The 5,870-nt window shown below is 41.3% G+C and overlaps 1 long non-coding RNA gene across 2 annotated transcripts; it reads right to left on the bottom strand.

Moving 5' to 3' along the window:
• Positions 1-2,083: 2,083 nt before the first annotated feature.
• LOC103641277 (uncharacterized) lies at positions 2,084-5,235 on the bottom strand. Of its 2 annotated transcripts, XR_560211.4 has the most exons (4): positions 4,466-5,235; positions 4,136-4,361; positions 3,452-3,538; positions 2,084-2,487 (listed from the first exon to the last, which is right to left on the bottom strand). It is a non-coding gene; the product is annotated as an uncharacterized lncRNA (long non-coding RNA). The 2 variants fall into 2 exon arrangements; XR_004853178.1 differs by having other exon boundaries at positions 4,136-5,208.
• Between the last annotated feature and the right edge of the window lie 635 nt (positions 5,236-5,870).

Below are 5,870 nucleotides of genomic sequence, written 5' to 3'. Positions count from 1 at the left end.
CTTTACATAAAACCATTCCTCCATCCAGGCCCCTGGCCACCTTTTCCGAAACGTTGGAACTGGATAACTTACATCAGAACGAGGAATGAAGCCATAACAACCAAAATTATTGTGATACTGCTCCTTACCAGTGGCCTTCGTCTCATACAACAGCTCGTGCATGTTACAGAAGCACTTTGCGCTTGACTCTAGCCCTTGGCTCCTCACGGCCCAAACAAAAATACCCATCCTGATTATAGCTTCGGGAGTAATCTGATGAAGAAAAATTTCAAAAGTCTTTAACACTTCAACCATAAATTTGCTTAATGGAAACCGAAGTCCTGCCTTCATGAAGCTCCTGTAAATAACAACTTCATCCTCCTCGGGTGCAGGGGTGGCGCTGTCCCCCTAGCCCTCGCAATAGACATATCACAAAAATATCTTTCCTTCATAACATCAATGTGACTCTGTTTGACGGACGACTTTCCGAAGATAGTATGACTCGGCCGCCAAGGCCGATCTTCGGCATCTTTGTTCCCACTTTCCACATCAAAGTTCTCGCTATCATCAGAATCCTCAGATAATTCAGCTAATATGTCATTCGTAATCTTTTTTGTGTTTGTCTTTTCCATAGCCTCGTAAAACCCAACTAGAGCAGGGTCCACAATCTTCTTCTCCTCAGACATCTTCCTCTCTTCAGACATATAACGAGCACTTGCGAAAATGACGAAGCTCACAAATCAAGCGAAATTTGACAGAGCAAGCAATTTCAAGCTTGAAAAATAGCACAAGCAATTGAGATGGCGCAACAAATGTTGTCACTGCGGGTTCCTATTTATATGCCCAGTGCATTGCAACTTGGCGGACCCTACATATCATTGACTTTCGCTATTCTAGTGAAGGGAAGGTGTTTTTCGGACCTTCGGCTGAAGGCCTTCGTTCACGTTGCAGTCTGAATTTGTTAAGTGCAAAAACAAATTAATACTGCGAGGGGCTACTGTTGGGGGCCTTCCTCTTCCGAAAGTCCTCAAAAACTTAACTAACATGTTTTTTAGTGTATCAGACTGTTACAGGAGGCTTCGACTTTGAGATGAAGGTGTGCATGGTATGAAGGTGTGGTCTGAAGGAAGAACAATCTAGATCCGAAGTTGTGGCTGAAGAAGCTTCGGCTTAGCACAATGACGATGGTGAAAGGCGAAACCGACTTAAAGGAGAAAAGACTGCTTAGTCCTCGACAACTTGTCTTATGATTATCAGTAAATATCAGGGACATGAATGTAATTTTTCTAGGCTGTGTCTTGTGCCTATAAATAGATGAACAGTAACACCGTACTGTTCACACTGACTTGTAATCGCTCTCGCGTCACTCCCGCTTGTTCACCTTCTATCAAGCCGAAGGTACAAATGTATATAAATGTTATTGATGTTTATCCATGTTTATAAAATAAGAATATAAATGATCCAATAATTTGAAATGACTGTTCATATTCTCTTTGTGTTTCATGTCTCTGTTTACATCCTTGATTACTGAAATGATGAAGGTATGCCCTTCATGACCTTCGTCTGAAGATTATTATATCCTAAGGGAGATAATGCTTCGAAGGACGAAGGTCTCTAATCGTTAACGATTGTGTTGCTTTGTTCTTAGTGTATAGCATCCGAGAGAACAAGGACCAACAGCATATACCATGCAACGAATCTGGGAATACAGTTCACCTATGCCCGCGTCAGCATTTATACCGGGATAAACAGATTGAATAATATGCATAAACCATGCAAAAAGAATCTGCTGGCGTGCAAATCACGTGGGACGACTTTACAAGTTTGTTCAGTGTTTATGGCTGCATAAGAACATGAAACGTAACAGCATAAATCATGCAATATCGCAGCGTCATACCATTTATGCTATTGTATATACATACCAGTGTGTGCATAGATCTGGGTTAGTTTGAGATTGGGAAAGTAGTGCTGTAAAAGTATCGTAACCATTATACACATATCAACAACTTACACAGCTACACAAAGTAACTTAGTTTGCGCATTATGTGTAAAAATAAGCATAACACGATGCTGTTTGTAGCATAAACTTGTGACAAAAGTAACGTAACCAATAAAAACGGGTCATAATATACTATACATGTGGTTCTAGGTCCACATAGAGTTCACAATGATATGCAACATACTGATCAAATAAAAAATAACACACATGACGTTAAAAACATAGAAAACATTACAGTTTATCCATTACGGTTCCCAGGTTGTCGTTAACATAACATAAGAAACATCAACATCGACACATGATTGTTCTATCGTCATTACCATAATATACGCACATAACTCCTGATAAAGTTTATGAAATATTGTAGACATAATATCTAACATATCTAAACTAGACTACATCCGTGAAAACTTGTATCTTTGGATGTTTGCAAGGAGCGGGATGGTTTTGTTCTTGCGATGGAATGTGATGCAGTACAGTGCAAGAAACCGTAGATCCCTGGTGTTGTCCTGCAAGCCAAGAAAAATGTGTTAGCTACACATTAGTACCATATGCTGCCTTATGGCAAAATATAAAACGACATGATAAATTTGTATGTACTGGTTGTATGTATGACTTGACAAATCCATCGATACAGTCATAATAGTGAATGTATCTCATAACAGTGAAGGTAAACATTTGAGTTACGCTGATATGTAAATATGAGATGTAGTAAAGCAGAATTACAGTTTATGTAACATTTGAGTTACGAGAAGGTTTGCTTCCAGAATCTGGGCATAAAATGAATTTATGTAATGCAAACTATACAGATTGACAGATAATGAGCAGCATAATCGCAACAAAGAAAACTATATAATGGCTGCATCGATTATACTGTCATAAATTTATGACAGTTCAACCAAAAAAAATTATGTTATCAATTACAAAGCTAGACCATTAAAGAAAATCGTGAGGCTAAAATAATGTTAGTCGTTATTACATTGAATCCAGAGACCAAAACTTCTTTGACAAAAGGTTCTAACTGCCCTGTTAATTCATCTATTTTCTTCTAGGACATTTATCTCTTTCTTGCTATTTTTTCTTAAACTATTGTGTGCATGCAATGCAGACTGAGCACATTCTTAGAATCTAAAGGTTAAAAAGGATATCAAATCTAAAGAATGTTTGTGGAGATAAAACATATATAACAATTTGCATAAATATCTTATTATCATTTCATAAAATTTGCAGAAATATCTCAGGAGTATGCTTATCATATTTTAGCTATTGCTTATAATCTTTTGTCTTTTCTTCGTACGTGAATCGTACGTTCTATTTCCCGTAGACATGTTGATGATCAAGGAAATAAACATATCCCTATTTTAATTACATAAATAATGATTTATATAGGTATATCCTAGTTCCTACATTGCAATTGCAATACATAATTCCATATGATCAAAATCCAATTCAATTAATCAAATTGGGAATGACCTGAGCAGGTGAGCTTCTGCGTGTTGGCTGCTTGCCTCTATCCCTCTTGAATCTGGTCCCAGCTTTTCATGTGTTGCTCAGTCGCAGCTGTGAATGTGGGTATAAGAGTGAGACAATTAAAAGGAAAACAAAAAACTTCAGGCTACTAGGTAGAGAAGTAGACATCAGCCCGCTGCTGGAATTGGCCAATGGTAGCAGCACTAGGAAAACTGGCCAGCAGCAACACGTTTAGAGGAGGTATTGTAGGTAACTGATGACTTGATTGTTGTGTTATCTTCTCAGACTGACCTAATTATTTTTGTAGCAAGTCAATATGCTGAACATTTCATATTAATACCTTTTCATTTTGACAACCTAGTGCTTGTTCATCTACCCGCTGCTGGAATTGGCCAATGGTAGCAACACTAGAAAAAGGTACTGTTGGAGAACTAGTCTTTTTTATCCCTTAATATTTTTTAGGAGATCCTAAGTTAAAGCTATTGGGAGACTAATTATTAGGCGCTCTTGGAGATATTCTAAACTCGCTGCTAACATCCTAAAACGCCCTCCATTTATCAAGAGCTAAAGTTTAGATTGGGGAAAAGTAAAATAAGTGTTGTTGGAAACTAAAATGAAACCTGCATGTAGTTAGATTTTGAAGCGTAAACCAGATCTGGAATCACATTTGGGGACAAGGGCCTTTACCTCTCTGGTAGCTTGAACTCCACCCTGCGCTTGATAGGGCTCCGGCCAGCCCCAGCGCCAACATCAAGCTCCCGGTCGACAAAAATGAGCTCATCCTCCGCCGCTGCATCCCGAGCGTCGCAAGAATGAGTGCGTCACCGTCGTCGTCGGCGCCCACCTACATCATGGCAGCCACCTCGGCGAGCGCCATCTCGGCCACAGGGCCGGGCCGGCATAATCCGAGACCCTGTACGTAATTTTAAATTGGGGCCTATATCCTAAGGAAAAATAAAACATAGTAATAATACATATGTTATAATGGTTTACATAGCCATGGAAAAGGAAACGTACCTATTCAACGCTTTGTTGTATCATATTTATTTGAACAACTTCATTCTTTTTGGTGTTACTTGAAATGAATTCTTCAATAATACGCTCATATTCAATCTTCTCCAATAATTCACTCTCAAGTGATATCTGGGCCAAATCAGTAAGTCTTTGTTGTAACATTGTAGAGCGCAAATATGACTTCAATAGCTTCAATTTAGAAAAGCTTCGTTCTGCTGATGCAACTGTCACTGGAATCAAATATATCAGGCTGAAAAGAATCACCATCATTCATAGACGCTGAAGTATTCAAATTATCACTATTATTGCCCATCCCTACGTTTGTGTTATCAATAGGAACATCATCAACCTCGTTGTTAGCAGCAGTACTATCAATTGCAGGGCCTCCATCAGCTGGCTGATTCACAGGGGATACTTGTGATTCTTTAATAACGAATCTATCCATAGCTCCTTTTTGAGACTGAATTAAACCCTCTATTCTTTTTTGTTTCTTACGCTTTTGAAAACCTGATTCATACTTCCTGGAAGACATGACTTTGTCTTCAAATACTAGGTCTCTAGACCAATTGATGCACATATATATAAATTAGTGCGTACTGCGTAGAACGAGTGGTACAAATAATAAATTGAAATTAGAAAAAAAAATAGATAACAAGCTTACGTGCGTTCTCTGCGTTGGCCGTTGGGCTGGGCGCCTGGGCAGGGGACAGCCGGACACGGCGGACAGGCAGGTGGCTGCCCGCTGCCGTAGCTGGGTAGCGGCAGTGCGTTGGGTGTTGGGCAGGGCCGCAGGCCGCAGGGCACAGGGGACAGCCGAACAGGCGGAGGCGCGATCTGCGATGTGAGTGCGATCAGAAAACAGAAGAGAAGAGAGAAGACGGAACGTCCAGACTGAGACAGATTAAGGGATTAATGATCTGATGGACTTCTAATAATACAGTAAAAATAATATTTTATGGGCCTCTCTAATTTGGGGGCCCTGTTCCATTGTACATGCTGCACATGCATGTGCCAGGGCCTGCTCGGCCACTCCTAGCGTCGCAGGCTGTCGGACGTGATGGGTCCCCACACCGGGTCTGCCAACTGCCGGAACCCCATGCGCAGCTCCGCCAGCAAGCCTGCTGCGCCCAGCTGCTTGCGCATCACCGACAACAGTTCCTCGAACGCCGGCTCCTCGCGGGTTCCAGCGTGCAGTCGGCTCGTAGGCGCCTCGGCGGTGTCCACGGAGGAGGGGATGGGGGAGCAGGCGGCCACGCCGAATCGTCACAAAGGACATCACAAATCCTGCTGGAGCCGGCACAAAACAGCTACATGAGGTTGAGAAGCTGCTGGATCCTGAACACCGCAGTGTTCGTCAGCGTGAGGGCCTACATGCGAATGGCACTATCGGCCACAACCCCCATCACGG

This window comes from Zea mays, chromosome 10 (genome assembly GCF_902167145.1).
Source record: "Zea mays cultivar B73 chromosome 10, Zm-B73-REFERENCE-NAM-5.0, whole genome shotgun sequence".
Lineage (NCBI taxonomy): Eukaryota > Viridiplantae > Streptophyta > Magnoliopsida > Poales > Poaceae > Zea > Zea mays.
The sequence above is the reverse complement of the archived record's forward strand: the minus strand, read 5'-3'. Positions and strand labels throughout refer to the sequence as shown.